At 39.8% G+C, this 18318-nt stretch overlaps 1 long non-coding RNA gene across 2 annotated transcripts; it reads right to left on the reverse strand.

Annotated features, from left to right (window-relative positions):
- Window positions 1-7889: 7889 nt before the first annotated feature.
- LOC139362527 (uncharacterized) lies at window positions 7890-15190 on the reverse strand. Of its 2 annotated transcripts, none has more exons than XR_011621645.1 (4): window positions 14993-15190; window positions 13744-13868; window positions 13574-13624; window positions 7890-8177 (listed from the first exon to the last, which is right to left on the reverse strand). It is a non-coding gene; the product is annotated as an uncharacterized lncRNA (long non-coding RNA). The 2 variants fall into 2 exon arrangements; XR_011621646.1 differs by having other exon boundaries at window positions 13554-13624.
- Between the last annotated feature and the right edge of the window lie 3128 nt (window positions 15191-18318).

Consider the following 18318-nt stretch of genomic DNA (forward strand, 5'->3'; position numbering starts at 1 on the left):
GTCAGTTGACTTCGGCCCGACTACAGTTCTCCATGAACGGCATTGCTCAGCGACTGTCAGTCCACTCCTTGGCATAGAGGCTAGCTTATGCTGTAGTAACAAACAAACCCAAAATTCCTCAGCAGCTTAAAGCAACAAATTACTTCTCACTAATGCCTCACATCTGTTACAGTTCAACTGAGAGCTTTGCTTCTTCATCCTTAGTTCAGGATCCATTTCCCAGGAATGTCCCAGATAACAGAGCAGCCATTATCTGGGACATTCCTGGGAAAGAGAGTATGATGTGCCATGTGAACATTTTTAAAGCTTCTGCTGAGATGTACCACACCTCATTTCTCCTATTTCATTAACCAAAGCAAGTCAGGTGGTCACACCTAACATGAATCCTACTATGTACGAAAACAAAAAGCCAGAAAGGCTTGGTGAACAGAAAAACTGACTACTTAATGCACTAGATAGGTATGGGCAAAGCAAAGCAACATAGACAAACTCATCTCCATTGTGTAATTTTTGTATTTCCTAATGATAGCTGAAATGTATTGAGCACTTATTATGTGCAATGGATTGCAATAAGGGCAGATAAGTACTACTTAAGATTAATAACAAATCTGCAGTAGATACCCTTATCATGACCACTTTACAGATGAGTAAACTAAGACTAAAAAGAAGTGAAATAATTTTTCTAAGTTCACAGAGCTTGGAGCAAGCTGTTGAGTTGGGGTTGAGTAGCTCCAGAGCTAGCCTACTGGTAGAGCAGTCAGCTGTCCAGTTTGCTCAAGACTAAGAGGTTTCCTGAAGGATTTTCAATGCAAAATCCAAGACCATCCTGAGCATTACAGGTATTAATCACATTACTGGCTTATTGATCAGGTTTATAGTGAATGACAGTGCTTACTGTTTTCCACATCGGGGAAGAGCTCTGAAATCTGCTAATCCCTATGCATAATAACAACACAGCATAATTCATGCCCTCCAGAAAAATCGTTCCAAGTCTTATGTTTTTATTTTGATTTTTGTCTGTTTGTTGGGTTGTTGTAGTGGTGTTGATAGTATTAACATATCAGCATCCTGTCATAAATATGCCTAAGAATCTCACACCAAGATATCCTCAGTGTTATGTGTTCATTTATCCCAGGCTTCCATGGACCACATAGACTTTCAGACTAACATTACTGTGGCCTTGGGGATTATCACAATGTGACTGATTCTATCCCAAATTTCCCCATCCAGTCCTCTGCTTCCCTGGAAGTTCCAAGTGGCTCACATCCTTCCTTAACAATCATTTCCATTTTTAAGCAGCCACTGTCATAGTTGTCAATTCTCCTACAGCTACAAGAATTGAAGCCAAATGACATAATTCTGTTTATTGACCAGTCCCTACATATCAAGCCAGAGGCTGGTGCCATTACATATTGTTTCATGTCATCCCTGACCAATCAGGTTGGGTTATTAACCTTCTGACATACCCAAATAGCTCACTCTACTTTATGACAAGAGTTTCTCTTCCTTCCCAGACCTAATGATTGCCACTTTTCTTGCCTGTACCTCTCATGTATGCAGCATGAGAGTAAGACTATGTTTTAAGCCATCATTCTATTCCCAACAATCCTTCTTTCTCCCTTTAGTACAAAGCAGGACACTCGTAGGGGCAGCCCTCCAAGAGGCAATCTTCTAAGAAGCACCCTGACACTGAACCAAACTACCTGACTTCAAATCCTGACTCTGTTACCTACTAGCTATGGAACCCTGGACAAGTTTCCTAACCTCTTTAAGCAAGCATTTCCTCATCTGCAAAATAGGCATAATAATAGTACCTACCTCACGGGGTTGTTGTGAAGATTAAATGTGTTACTAAATATAAAGTTCTAAAATAGAACCTGGCATCAAACACCAACATTCTGGTTTGCCTGGGACTTAGGAGCTTCCAGGATGCAGGACTTTCAGTGCTGAAACTAGAAAAGTCCCAGGCAAAGCAGGTAACTCCACCTGTCACATAGTAAGCAATGTTTCTATGTAAGCTTTTGTTGAAGATGTGGTTGGTGACACATGGAAAGATGGTACCCTCTTTTGAACCATAACTAGATTATTACATATCTCCAATTCCTCTTTCGTTTCCGAATTATGTCATCTGAGCAAGCGGCATGCATACATGCCTCCTAATCTAAGCACCCAGCTTATGGGTTCCTAAACTAGGCACCTAGCTTATGGGCTCTTTTGTCTTCAAACATATCATCCTAAGCAGAGGCCCAAATCATCTCTGGTTCCATCTCTCCCAAGGTTTTTACATTAGAATCACAGGCTCACATCTCATTCATCATTATTTACTCCTAAGGTCTGCTTAGGAGAAGCAGAAATGGGGCTTTCTTCTTATTGGCTCATTTGTTTGGTCCTGCTTAATGACGCAAATTTTTATAACACTAGGAGGTAAAAGATTATTACTGTCAACAGTGCCCAGTATTATTTGGCTTTCCTATCACAGTGATTGCTGTGCATAAACAGATGACATTTGTTCACCTATCCTCAGCTCTCACAACTACATAATCATTAACAGAATGTTAAATATATCTCTGATGCCCTGGCCCAAACTTACACAGGTATGTACATGGTGAACATAATTAAAAACTAACGTAAATTTTCACAAGCACAACAGGACTTGTAATTCCAAAATGATGCTGTCACCTTGAGTGGAGATGACAGGTGTAGAAGAAAACATTGAAATTTAGTCCCAGACAACTCCCAAATCTACATTAGTTCAAAGAGATCTTAAATTACTTAAACATTTTGAGTCTGTTTCCTCATCTGAATAACATGAATAATACCTCTTTTATAGGACTTTGTAAAGATTAAATGAAACTAATGCATATCAGTCACCCAGCTTACTCCTTCCCAATTTTAAATCTAAGTTATCCTGGGGTAGGAGAAGAGGCACATAGCCGATCCAGAGAGGGTGATGTTGCACAAAATATTTGGACTTGCTTGCACCATATCCTTGTAAGTTTCTAAACACAAAAATTCACTCCAAGTGAAGCTTGGTGAATAAAGTGCCCCAGCAAGGTAACGCCATCTGTAACAAAAATGTAATTCTAAAGTGATAAGGAGATGCAGATGAAAAACTAACTCTGAGGCAATTCCAAAAGAGGAGTTTCAAAAACATTTTGAGAAATGGTAGAATATTTCAAATTAGTTCATAGCTTCTCAGGGTGACTCCTTGAAATAGCAACCCTGACCTGAATGGTTGCTTCTATGTTTATTTCTTTAGATCACATTTATTTTCATTTGTCTTATATAATTAAAATTAATCCTGATTTCGAACATCAATTTAGATATTCTAATCACTGTTTATGCTTGAAAGCACCCTGATATGTCAGAAACCAAAGTTGAAAATTTTTTCTTGTTATGCAAACTTTAGGGTTGGTATAAGAAGGAATAAAGTTGTGTGTGTTACACATATGGTACTCCTGCAGATGGCCACGTGGAGGGCAGATTTCCAGAGCCAGAATGTAGAATAGATTGTGTTTTCTATCCTAACATTTACAATAAAACACCCACATATGTTGGTTTAAAATATTTTGGTTTCAGCATGATTAAACAATATGTTTGCAATTAATATCTATTCACTTTGCTGTGAATTCTTCGCCCCAGTGTGCATTATCAGAAACAGTAAGACATGCTCCCCAGTTCTCTGATTTCTCAAAGCAAGAGGCTGTTCTACTAGTACTGACTGCCATAACTGTCTCAAAGAAAAAAAAAATATGTCCCCAGCCACAAAGTTAAATTATAGGAGAATTTTTTTTTAAGTTAGGTTTGCTGATTTAAAAGGCCCTTGGTGAGCTTTCAGACCTCAATTAAGGCTGTGATTTGAGAAAAAGAAAATGAATTTTCCAAGCAATTAGGTGGTAATAGATCTAATGGCTTTGGGGGGAAAGAAATGGGTATATTTAACTTTGACAAGTAGCTGCCATGCATGTGTTATATAACCTCTTTTGATAAGTTTTTTTGCTCCATAGACCAAATACCTTTTTTAATTATCTGAAAACGTCTTTCACAGGGAATTATAAAGAGTAACAACCACAAAGCAGACAGGCATCCTGCCCTACTGAGTCAATAGCATTCACTTTTCTAAAAACATCTCACGTTAATTTCATAATACTCATTTTAAAAGGTCTAAAAATATGTGCTTACTGATAAACCATATGGTCTCAGAAGGATATTTTACAAGAAAATGTGTCAGCTTTCATAAACTTCCACAGGGGACCCTTTTCCTTTTGAAAGAAAAAAACCTGACATTGAAAACGCAGTGGAATTTGAAAACATGAAAAGACTTTTTAGCAGCATGAGAAGGTAATAGAATCCAACAAAATCAGTATATTTCATATTAAAGTAAGGCCCTGTCTTCAGCTCATTTGTGGGACAAAAGAACATACCATTGGTTACAGTGATGAGCACAGGTATTCAAAATAAATGGAGGTTTAGATGCCTCATTTATTTGTTATTAAAGGCTAGGCTAAGATTGATTCATCTAAAAACAGAGCTGCTTTTCTATGGCTAATTCCATAGGTAAAAACCCCTTTAAAGCTTTTGTGTTCATAGTGTGCTATTTTCTTGATTATTTAACTCTACTTTTTTATTTACCAATTCTTCAGAGAACCAAAAGGTGTCCTACAAGGTCTTACAAGGGAGAAAATTCTCCATCCAGCTGCTGTGTATGAGCAGGAAATAAATTCTCTGAGTTTTTGTTGCTTTCCTCTTTCAGGCCCCAAAAGGCTAACCTCTAACCTACAGGACAACAAAAATACTTGGCTTTTGGGTGACAGTAAATATTTCAAGCTAATGACTGAATGAGAGTTCCCTAAAAGACAGCATACACAATTAAAGCAAGGCATGGTCAACCTAAAATGTGGCTGGAAACAAAAGAACTTGAATATTCACATTGCTGGCATTAGAATCATTGTCCATGGAATGAATTCTGCAGGCATACCTTCAATTAATCAATGAGTGATGAATAGAGCAGTAGTAGCCAAGCGAGTTCCACCAATGATGAATATGGATTTCTAAAACAGAATCATTCAGGAGGTGATCTATAGTGTTTATTCAGATGACAAAACCAACAGGTTAGTTCCACTTGTAACCTGATCTCTTACCTGGTAAGATCTGAAGCATGTTTGCTATTGTCTGAGATTGAAGAGGAATGATACTGAAGCAGCTCTCCTAACCCCCAGGAACCCTCTGCTACCAGGGGCGGAACTGAGGGAGAGAAGCAGAGGGTACACACAGATTGAAGAAAGCTAGGACAGTACATTGTGCCACAGAATTAAGCAGAAGAGAGCAACACCAGGTCACAGAGCCACAGTAACATAAGGTTGAGCTAAAAGCAAAAACAACCTAAAAATAATAATAATAATAACAACAACTGGCATGTATTAAGCATGAATATTTATCAGAAATTGTGCTTATCTCAGTGAATATTGACAACAACCTTCTGAGATGGGTTCTATCCCTATTTTAGGAAGAAGGAAACTGAGACTCAGAGAGCAAGCAATAGAACAAGAATTAAACCCAGGCAACCTTACTTCAGAGTCCATGCTTTTGCCAGAAACTCTAGAGAGCACCAACCAGAAGTGAGGAAATAGCCAAAATGAGAATGAAACTGAAATGAATCAGGGAAGCAGTGAGGGAGGTACAAATGGAGTCAGATGGGCAAACATTCAAGGGGCAGAGCCCAAAGCCAGGATGAGCAGGTGGCTGTGTGATGCCACTTTTAGAGCCTGTGCTCAGCCTCATCCAGAACCTATGATCTGTTTATCTTTAAGCATTTGCAATTATAAGCTACCATCAGACAGGGACAACTGACATAGCCATCTTGGTAAGTATAGATAATTCAAATGCAAATTCTGCAAGTCAAATAGAATTCTTTCATTTCTCCTCACTTTATGTTTTTTTTTTAACTTTTTTCTCTCCTCACTTTTAGAAAAAAATTATTATTTTGTAATCTATCTGAAAATCTCACCTGAAAAGAGTGTATCATGTATTTTATTTGAGGAACTCAAAACATTTCATGAACACTCTCCCCACAGCCATTATGAAATTAAATAAATAATAGTGCTTATTATTCAGTGCCTCAAAGCTATGGTTAAAGTACTAGAAAAGAATGCAGTGTCTTTCCATGGCCCTGTGGGTTATTCTGCACTTTCACCTTAGGTAGAGAGAAGACTATGATGATTCAAAAATTGGAATTTCTCTGATTGTTTTATAGAAGTTACACATACTTAGGAATAAGGGAATCGGTGGCAGAGCCTATAGGGCATACCACATTGTTATGCCTGAGTTGATTTGTTAAATAATTAGAACGTGTATCATATAAAGTCTTTCACTCACTGTGCCATGCTGGTAAATAGCCAGCTTTAATCTTTAGTATCTTTAAATGGTTGCCATCCTCAGTGGATCCATGCATTTCTGCTTACACTTCTTTTATTTCTAGAAGTGTGGTTTATAAAGAAATATATCTCATCAGTAAAAAACATGATATGGAAATGATTGTCTTTATTAAATATATCTATAGCACTTCATGTTTACAAGAATTTTTGTTGTTGTGGAAGCTAGTTGAATTTGTCAATGGATCATTTTAGGTGAGCATGGCTATTTTTATCTTACCCCTGAAGATTAAAGGCGATCATATTGCTACAATTCACCCACTAAACTGATGACCAAAACAGTTAGAAGTCATATGAGGCCACCCAGAACAGTGTCGGTCCATTTTTTCTTTTATTGAGACAAAAGGTAGAGGAATTTGGACAATGATCCAATTTCCATTTAACTAATGATTTCACATATATAATGTGATGCTTAATTTTGTGACAACTGACTGGGCTGTGGAGTACCCAGGCATTAGGTCAAGCATAATACTGGGTGTGTCTGTAAGGGTGTTTTTGGATGACATCAACATGTGAATGCGCAGACTGAGGAAAGCAGATTGCCTTTCCTAATGCATGTGGCCCTCATCCAATGAGTTGAAGGCCTGAACAGAACAAAAAGACTGATTGTTTGTAAGAGGGCACTCCTCCTGCCTGATACTTGAGCTGAGACATTGGTCTTTTCCTGCCTTTAGACGCAAACTGAAACATCAGTTCTTCTTGGATCTTGAATTTAGCATCTTTTGGACTGAAACTTACACTAGCATCTCTCCTAGTTCTCAGGGCTTTGGACTTGGACTGGAACAATACCATCAGCTCTCCTTGGTCTCCAGCTAGCTGACTGCAGATCCTAGGGACTTCTCAGCCTCCGTGATTGTGTGAGCCAATTCCTTCTCATAAATATCTCTCTCTCTCTCTCTCTCCCCCTCCCTGTCTGTCTCTCTCTCTCTCTGTCCCTGCACTGCCACCACCATCACTGCACACACACACACACACACACACACACACACACACACACACACCCTATTGATTCTATTTCTCTAGAGAACCCTGACTTATACATATGAAATGAATTCTTCAGACCAAATCCTTCCCTAATCCTAATCCTTATTTTACATCAGTACTAGTATTTCTGGTAAAAAGTACTCACTAAAATAGCATGTATACTGAAAGATTGATTAGTCTTCAGTGATTAAGGACTGATCGCCCCTGTGCTGGAGACTGCTAGCTCTGTGGAAAAGTAAGAACAAACAGGAACAAAAGGCTCAGGCCCACCTCAAGTGACAGTGCACTTAGAAAGAGACAACATGTACCCACAAAATATCCTGAGAAACCAATGTAACCAAAATGTGAGACAATATTCAGCTCAAATTCTAATAAATAAATCCAACTGCAGTGCTATGGAGAAAACAGTTTCTGAGCCACAATCAATAGCCATTCAGTTTCAAATAACATTTAGCCAAGCCAAACTCCAGCATAACAAACAAATAAGGAGCATTCTTTGGGCCTTGCTGTGATAGTAGTTGATTGCATAAGCTGGGTAAATACATACTAAAACAGTGGCTCTCAAAGTGTCTCTAGACCAGCAACATTAGCATCTCTTGGAAGCCTGTTAGAAGTATGTATCCCAGCCCCACTCCAGACCTGCAAAATCAGAAACTCTGGGGGTGGGGCCCAACATTTTGTGTTTTTGCAGCTTCTCCATGGGATTCTGCTACACATTACAGAGGCACCAGCTTCAGGTGGAGTGAGATCATGAATGTTTTCCTGAAAGAAAAGAATCTTGAGTTAGACTTGAAATAGAAGACTGACCTGATTTTCTCTCTTGATAAAAGGCTCTATAAACAAGACCAGAAAGACAGATGAAATATTTACCTTTTCATGTAAGTTTAGACTCTGTCTAAATGGTAAACCATATCACGCAACTACTTTGCCCAACCTATTTTCTACTGATCTTCAAGCCTCAAAAATATACGTTCCCCAGTCAGACACCCAGACAGTCAACCATCTTGAGAAAATTCATAATCACTCCCAAAACACTGGAGACTTCACATACTACCACTCAAGATGAAATGTGTGGTATTTCCCTTCACTGGCTATTGCTCTTTATTTTCTTTGTCCATTTTGTAAACCCTGTATTTAGTTTGAAGGTGAAATTTGTAGAAAATCTACAAACTATAAAGAGGCTGAAATTAATGTGAACATGAGGACACGAAGATTACTAATTTTTAGTAGACTTTTAAAAATTATTTTTTCTTGTTTCTTGCTGGAGTATGGTTTTTCTTACCACAAATACGTGACACCTCTTCATGAGTGCCATTTCAAAACACTTTTAGTGTTCTACTCCCACCTTGTGGAGAAAATTAGAATTTCACTCTTTCTGAACTCTAAAGGCTGACAATGAACAGCAAAGGCTTTAATATCCAGTGTCAAGTTTAAATAAAGATTGACAAATTCCACCGATCATTTCATTGATGTTTCTGTATCATCCTAATTCAGATATTTTGAAATATCTGATGGTTGGTAGAGCTTATTCTCTTTCATTCAGGTGTATAGTACTATCTAGAGGCAGACAAAAACAACCTGTGGAAGTGACCTGCATATTTTTCTCCAACAACATTCAATTGTTTACTTTTTTAGGGTGCCTGAAAACAGAAATTAAATACATCAAGATAATGCAATTATTACTGATAAATATAGAGTCACTAATGACTACACAGAAGGATTTGTACTGGGTTTTTCACCATTCATTTTCTACATACTGCGCTAGTTCACAGAATAAGTATCACTATTTTTAAAAAGCCCAATTTAATCAAAATTTCATTATAAATCTAAAACTTACAGCCCTACAATTGACTTATCACTGGTGCAAGATTAAGTGTCACCACAGCAATAAATTTTAGTCTGTCATCAGAATGTACTTGGAGTTGAATTACTGGGGCTATGAATGTAATGCTGCTCGGATTTGAATAATGCATCCCCAGAGTTCATGTGTTGGACGTGTCATCTCCAGTGCAATCATGTTTAGAAGTGAGGCCTTTAAGAGGTGAGTAGGTCATGAGGACTCTGCCCTCATGAGTGGACTAATGTCATTATAGCAGGAGTGGGTTTGTTAAACAGTAAGTTTGCCTCACTTTTGCTCTTTCTCATGCTCTCTTGCCCTTCTGCCTTCCACTGTGGGATGACACAGAACAAAGGCCCTTGCCAGATGTGAGCCCCTTGATCTTGGACTTCCAAGCCTCTAGAACTGTAAAAAATAAATCTCTCTTCTCAAGTATTCTGCTATAACAGCACAAAACAGACTAAGACAGATGTCAAGGTCAAAAACTTAAAAATATAAAACCCTCCAACAGAAAAAAAAAAGTAGGAGAGATGATAATTTCAACAGCTAATTTGGCATTCGTCATATGTCAAGCTTCCACTCCTATGTCCTATGTAGGGTCCATGTGATAATCTCAGGAACATTGATGATTTACAGGAGACCAATTATGCCACACCAGGCAGGGGTCTGAATGAGAAATGGGTCTACCTCAGTCCAGGCAGAAAATGGAAAAACAACAATGAACTTAAATTTCAAAGAATTCTAGTTTCCTCCATCTTTGAGATTATTAGGCAATGACATTTATTAAGTCTTTGCTATATTCAGGATGCCAAGCTAATGAGATACTGAGAAACTGTCTCATCCTCCAAGGCTGAGCTCAAATGCCAGCGTGTCTCTACAGCCAGACAGGATTAATTTTTTTTACACTCAATAATACAATGGCATTTTATTGCTACAACTAGGAATGGACTTCACATTATTTTGTAACTATTGTGTGCCCCCATAAGTTCCATCTTCTCCACTAGGTTCTGTGTTCTTTCAAGACAGGAAACACATCTTAATGATTTAGAATCTCCAACATCCAGCATGGCATCTGGCACATAGAAGATGCTCAGAGAATGTTTGCTCAATGCATTGAATGAATTAGGCTGAATGGTGTGATACAAAGGCATTGAAAGCATAACCACTGCCATCAGTTAGTTTACAGTTTATCTGTAAATGGTCCTGAGTCAATTTCTGTTGCTTCTTCTTATACCCTAGTGTATATTGGTTTAGCTTTTTGTAGAATTGTAGAAAGCTCAAGAACATAGAAGACATCCTCTGAGTTTAAATGGATCTAAGAGAGGGTTTAAATGCTCTGTTGGCTAAATGCCCTCTGAATCAACTTTTCTGTGGCTCCTTCCACAAGCTCCTCCCTGAAGGCACAGAACTTGTTGTGCAGTTTGGCACACTTTTCGTGCTTCACATTATTTTCCTCTCTCCACAGTAGCTTGGAAATGCCCCGCGGTAAGATAAGTAAGGTAGTACATGGGCAGAATTAGGAAGTGGTCAATATCCTTTGTTTTGTAAGGATATGAAGTCCCCCGTTGTCCAATAATATTTTCCCCACAATTATGGTAACTAAAAATCCCACCAGAAGGATTAATTTTGTTGCATTATAAATCATCCTAACCCCTTTCAAAGGAAATTTCCTTCTGAGGGGGCAGCCCAAGCAGTTCCTAACACCTTGATATATGTTTATGAGACTACCTCCCATCGGCTCTAATAAGAACTGGGAGAGAAAGCACAAGGATTCTGGGCACTTAATAAGGGAAGCGATGTGATGTGAGATGAGAATGAGCAGAAATGCTCTGACAGTGAGGCAAGGAAGCCCTGCCATCCTAAAGCCCTGCACTCCTGGGGCTGCTCAGGGACCCATCCAGGTGGCCTTCCTGTACATTCTGCACTTTCTCCTGGGCACCCACAGTTTCTCACTGCTATGCCCCCCCTTCAGAGCGGATTCAGAGTTAATTTGAGAAAAGACATTCTTCGTACTACATGAACCCTCAGGATTTTCTTTCCCTTTCAAGTAGCGTGTGATAGCCTACATGGTGTGGACATGCTCTGGTTAAACCAAAATAGCCTGAGCTTAGCCTCCATGCAAAAGTGGCCATTTCCACCGAGAAGAACTAGAAGCCCTTATCATCTAGCCTTGAAGAAGAGTAGCCTCATTGTCCCACCAGAGACAGCCAGCCGAGAGCACACAGACCCAGGGCAAGATGAAGAGGGAGGGACTCCCACAGTCATGCTTCCTCCAAAACTCGCGCAGCAGGCATCCAGCAGCTTCCAAAGGACACTAGAAGGACACTATACCCTGCAAATTAGCAGATGGTAATTCTGTACGTTAAACTCGCTCTGAGCAGAGCATAAATAAAGGCTAACCACTATCTGTGATAAATGGCATGAATCCTAAAGCAGAAGGTAGACATCCTCTTTCAGATAGGGGGCGCCAAAAACAGCCTACGAGGGCCAGGCACAGTGGCTCATGCCTGTAATCCCAGCACTTTGAAAGGCTGACTAGGGAAGATTGCTTAAGGCCAAGAGTTTGACAACAGCCTGGGCAAAATAGTAAGCCCCCCGTCTCCACAAAAAATAGAAAAGTAGCCAGGCAGGGTGACATGCCTGTAATCCCAGCTACTCGGGGGCTGAGGTGGTGGGATTGCTTGAGCCTAGGAATTTGAGGCTGCAGTGAGTGTGATTGTGCCACTGTACTCCTGTCTGGGTGACAGAGTGAGACCCTGTCTCTAAAAGGAAACAAGTTTAATTTAATTTAAAACATCCTAAGACACACTGGAGAGGAGCCACCCTCATCAGATCACCAAATCAGAAACAAGGAATTAAAATTCAGTGGACATTTCTTGCTGTTATTATTGTAATCATTATTGTCACTGTTTGGCCAACCAAGATTGCTTCCTTCTTCCTAGCATTATATCAAGTCCTTTTTGGGAGAATTACTTCTGCACCTCTCCATGCAGCCTTAGTCAAACTGTACCTTACCCTAATCAGAGATTTGGCACCAAGTCATGGAATGAGATTCTCTCTCCCTGGACTTTGAACACAAAGAGAAGTGATACAAAGATAGTTTTTTAAAAATTAAGTTTAGGGCACAATCATTGCAGGAACAGAGCCTATAAAAGATGGTCAATTTCCACTGCCTAGAGGTCTGCCAAACTATTCTGGTTTCCGTTCTTGTTCTGTGACAGCATGGAAGCCAACATATCTATAAGCTAATGCATTCTATGGTGAATATCTCCTATAAATTTTCTTTTTGCTAGCATTAACAAAAATGAGCTTAGGTTACTTATAACTAAAGAATCCTGGTTGATATACTTTATAGCCTTTAGAGATTATGGCAGATCAACAGATGATAAATAGAGAGACACACATACAAACACATGCATACGCATACATATATATAATTAAATAACAAGTCTAGACATTACTATATTTGAATACCTATACTAGCTATCTTAGCTGGTTAATTGAAAATGCCCATGGTAGGCAAAACCAGGAAAGTCAGACACAATTCTCAGCACAAGTTATTTCTGTCTGGATATGCCATGTGCTATATTTTAATTTTATCAGCTTACTTCCAGCTTCTCATTGTGAATGTACCCTGAGTGAGGGCCTGAGTGAGCCAGGAGAGGTAAAGCAAAGATAAAATGTTGAACACAACTCTCTTGACCTCATCACGTGGGCCTCTTGAACTGAGAATTCTATTCCAATGTCTCGAAAGGGAGAAAGAGGTTAAATTTTAGATCGAGGAAAGGAATCAACAGACACCAAACCTTTAGTCCATCTCATCTCCAACTCTCCCACTCCCAAAGAAGGTAATTCTTGTGGTTGGGATGTTCTACCCTCAGGGTACATGTTGCTGGCAGCAGGTTCACATTAAAGGGATTTTTTTTTTTTTTTGGACTGTCCCTGGGCTGAGTCACCACTAACGCTCCCATGCAAGAGCTGAAGAGGCCAGTCAGCTTCTCCGAATGGCAGAAACACAGCAGTGCCAGGTTGAGACTCAAGCTCAGTTTTCTGGTCCATCTTCTCCAAGTTAGCCTCTGCCCCAAAAAAGCAGGGTTCATTATTATTGGCTTATTTAACCATAAGCTTCACTCCGAAAAATTTGAGTTTAACAATTGTGAGGTTAATACTTAATTTTGCTTAAGAGAATGAAGTGTATTAATTTATAGAAACATTCTTTTAGCCACACTTTGCTGGCTTGCACATTTTGATACCTTTTTTATGATCACTGTATTTGCAATTTAAAACAGGCTAACACTTACCCCTTTCTCTTCATATTTACAAATGAGATCAACACAAACATGGTTTGCTCCAACGAAGATTTAAGGCACCTCTAAAAATGTCCAAACAATAGAACAAGGTAAATGTATTTGTTTGCTAGGGCTATATGTTAGTCTGCTAGGGCCAACACAAAATACCACAGTCTAGGTGAATTACATAACAGAAATTTACCTTCACACAGTTCTGGAGACTGAAAGTCCAAGATCAAAGTGCCATTGGGACTGGTTTCTAGTGAGGAATCTCTTCCTAGCTTATAGATGGCTGCCTTCCTACTGTATCATCACTTGGCTTCTTCTCTACATGGAAAGAGAGAGCTCTCTTGGTGTTTCTTCCTCCTCTTACTATGTCACCAGTCCTATCAGATTAGGGAGCCACCCTTCTTAATTACCACCCTAAAGTCCCTATCCCCAAATACAGTCTACACTGGAGGTTAGGGTTTCAATGTATGAATTTTGAGGAAACATAATTTAGTCCATAACAGGCTGCCATAATAACATACCACAGACTGAGAGGCTCAAACAAGAGAAATTTATTTTCTCACAATTTCGGAGGCTGTAAGTCCAAGACCAAGGTGAAATTGGGGTTGATTTCCAGTGAGGCCTCTCTTTCTGCCTTATAGATGACTGCCTTCTACCTGTGTCCTGACATGGTCTTTTTTCTGTGTATCTGTTTCCTAATCTCTTCTTCTTATAAGACACCACTGGTCATATTGGATTAGAGCCCACCCTAACGATCTCACTTTAATTTCATTACCTCTTTAAAGATCCTATTTCCAAATACAGTCACATTCTGAAATACCAGGGGTTATGACTTTGACATATGAATCTTAAAGGGATACAATTCAGCACATACCAGTAAAACAGTAAGTCAAGAAATTGGGCAAATGGATCGGGCGCGGTGGCTCACGCCTATAATCCCAACACTTTGGGAGGCTGAGGCAGGCAGATCACCTGAGATCAGGAGTTCAAGACCAGCATGGCTAACATGGTGAAACCCCGTCTATGTTAAAAATACAAAAATTAGCCGGGCATGGTGGCGGGTGCCTGTAATCCCAGCTATCCAGGAGGCTGAGGCAGGAGAATCACTGGAACCTGGGAGGCAGAGGCTGCAGTGAGCGGAGATCACGCTGCGGCACTCCAACCTGGACAGAGTAAGACTCCATCTCAAAAGAAAGAAAGAAAGAAAGAAAGAAAGAAAGAAAGAAAGAAAGAAAGAAAGAAAGAAAGAAAGAAAGAAAGAAAGAAAGAAAGAAAGAAAGAAAGAAGGAAGGAAGGAAGGAAGGAAGGAAGGAAGGAAGGAAGGAAGGAAGGAAGGAAGGAAGGAAGGAAGGAAGGAAGGAAGGAAGGAAGGAAGGAAGGAACTGGGCAAATGATAAGGATAGGAGAGATGTTCAGACAATAAAGGATGATGATATACTTACTAGGACTGGATCACAACTCTGGCTCGGAGGCTCATAGCTGCCAATGCACAGAGGGGAATTTGATCAGTTACAAGACTCATCCTACTTTGAGTTTGGATTTAAACAATGATCTTCCAGAGGCAGTATGCTTTTATTGTCTAAAAAAAGTAGTGACTCTACTTGTAAGAGAGTTCAGCCAGAGAGGAAAAAAGAAGAGCACAATGGCAGCCCAGTAAAAAATGTATTATGATGTAATCATAATCTTATGTGTCCCTTAAAAGCACAGTAATGGGGGCAACCGTCTATGTTTCAAGCTTCCAGGGAGACAAATAGTGTCCCCAAAGAAATGAATGTTTTATAAGTAACATGTAGTATAGTTATATATGTTTACACAGAGAATTTTCAAAAATTATCTACAGTGGTCACTTTAAACACTCTCCTAAAATTAGCTACAGTTCTAATTTCTCAATCATATCACAAAAGTCATAAGGAATTCTTAGCTCTGTATAGGCTCTTCATAGTCTTCAGCATGTCTGTGTCTCTCCACGACCGCTCCTGCTCAATGGGCCAAAGATGATGCATGTCCAGGTGCTGGAGCACAAAATATAACATGAGACCCCATGTCCTGCAGGCCACAGAGATTACCTTTAAGGGGGAACTGGATATTTGGAAGTGAGTAGACAGGAAGATATAGTCCCAGATGAATGGTAGAGGCTGGGAATATCTCATTGGCCCTTCTAGTCTCATTCACAGATCAAGTCTATCCTCCAGACTAAAGGGAATTATCTAGTCAACTTCTTTTCTGCCACACACAGGGAGTCTAGTGTACTGCTAAAGGAGCATGAACTCTGGAGATCCTCTGCCTGGGTTTGAATCCCTGAATCACCATTTATTCAATGTGTGACCTTGGGAAGGTCGTTAAGCTCTCTGTGACTTGGATTCTTCATCTGCTGAAAGTGGGGGGACAGTTGCACCTATTGAGGGGGCTTGTTATGCGGATTTATTTACTTAAATATGTAGTGTTTACAAAAGTGCCCAGCACATAGTAAATGTGATTGTTATTAAATAGTTCTTTACAATCTGAAAATTACGGTTTCGGATAAACAAGTTTGTATAAAATTATTTGACTAGAAATGAGAGTTGGAGTTAGAACAGTTTCAGCCACATTTTGCATATTCACAAACCTCAAAATGCATTCTATATTGTAGGCATGGTTCATTTATTCAGATATGTAATGAGGATCTCATTGTGTTTGTAAAGAGACATGAAATCCTTTATCAAGATTTCATAATGAGACACCTCTGCGTTGAAAACCACAGAAGGGAATTCTCACCTTTCTGAGCTGTTGTAATCCCTTGCAACTCAAAATTTTTCTATCTGCTTTTACTCCAGGTCCAGGCTTGACACATTTTTTCCTCCATCTGAGTATCTTTATTTAAGATTACTTTACCCATATGTGTTTGTGTTCACTTGTCTCAGTTGAATCTTGTTAATCTTTTTTTTATTATTTTTTTCCTCAAATATCTGAGCTCCATTAAGCCTTTGTAAACTATCTCGGTCTGTCGTGTCCTCATCACCATCCTTCGGAACTATACGGGAAGCCCTGCTGGCACATCTTCTCCTGCCAGATCATTCAAGATCCTTTCAACATTTACACCCAAGGCTTTTCTGAGTCTTTTTCTTGCAGCCCATATATGTTTCACTAGAAAATGTCACTGGCCGACTGGTTCTATACCTTTTTTTTCATTCTCATTCATTCTCTCACTTATTCTCCCCCTTTTATTTGTTCCTTTAAGAATTAAGAGAAACTTCGTTACTGAGAGCCCCAAGCTAAACTGGGGTTCCAGCACTAGGGCAACCAGCAATCCTGCCCTAATGGGAAATGTAGGGAAGCTCTATGTGGGTGTTTGCAGTGGGCCTTTCAGGGGATGCTTCTTTTGCTTGGCTGATGGCCTAGTGCCTAGTAGTCTGACCAGTGACCAAAACTGGGGAGAGAGATGGTCCGTTACACGGGAAACTTGTTTAAGCCAGCAGATGCCCTGTGGCTCTTGTCTGACCTCCATCCAGGTTATGCCTGCCCAACCATTGCCCTGGCACTGGAAGCCCAACTTTGAGCTCTCCCTGGCTTCCTGGGGAAAACCCAGCCTGGGGCAGTCCCTAGTTCTTCAGATGGAAGGTGCAAATCCAGTATACCACCACCACAGGAAACAAGTTCCAAGATTTTTATTTACATACTGATTTATTTATATACTAAATAGGGAAGGCACAATGAGTCAAGAACCGTTCTCACCCCTGGGTCACATCAGGCAAGAACGAAGAGTCAGGCAGAGAGAGAGAGAGGGCAGCCAGCAGTATATACAAAGGAATAGGGTGTGGGGCACTTTCAGTTCATAGGCAAATGCCCGACTGGTTCATTTAAAGGAATCAGTGAGAAAGCAGGGAGCCCTGGTATGCCGAAGAGATGCCTCTAGGTTCTTATCTCTGGCCATGTCTTGAGCCATTTGGGTGCGGTGTAGAACCAGAAGCTGTGCCAAGGGTGATTGAGCTCTGCTTCTGGTATAACAAACTTAAATTTGTATTCAAAATGGATGCCAAGACAACATAAAATTATAAGAATTCACTGCAATTACCCAAATCGGCTCTGTACTTCCAAGATGGCTTTTCTCTTACTGTACTCAGTGTAAATGCATAATTACTATAGAACATATTCAAATGGGATAATTTGTTTTTTAAATTACAGCCATAGGCTCATCTGGTTTTGCGTTCTTTCTCTTTTCCTTACTATCTAAGGTAATCAGATTTACACTGCCGCGTATATTGACTCCCTGTTGTTCTTGTGAGATGTGTGACAGCTGTTATTTTACGGTACTTAACTCATGCGCACTGACAGCCAGACACCTACTGGAAATAACAATTAACGGCATAAATAACACACATCTGCATGTGTTCTGGCACTCCCCCACGTATTACCACTGCTTACCACCTTACAGATTTACTTCTCTTTGGCAGTGTGATAAGCATTTGGTTTTAAAGAGTTTAGCTTTCCTTCCTGTGGAGATTTTGGCATATATTTTATGTAATTGTCTATTTTCGTGAGTTGGGCATGTGTGGTTGTGTGTGTATACCCACGCACGCGTGCACTTCAATAACTGAACATTCAGGAAAGGGAGGCACTCCACATCCTATTCTCTTATTGCAGTGCCTGCCTGCCTACCTGAATACTTTTTACAACATCAAGCATGACTCATTGGTAATCCCTGCTGATATAAAATTCATAGGCCCGTGTGCTTCCTTCTGAAGGCAGCAATTTGCATTTCTGTAGAGCTTTGAAAGAATAGGAGAGAGTT

The sequence above is a fragment of the Macaca nemestrina genome, chromosome 4, assembly GCF_043159975.1.
Source record: "Macaca nemestrina isolate mMacNem1 chromosome 4, mMacNem.hap1, whole genome shotgun sequence".
In the NCBI taxonomy this organism is placed as follows: domain Eukaryota; kingdom Metazoa; phylum Chordata; class Mammalia; order Primates; family Cercopithecidae; genus Macaca; species Macaca nemestrina.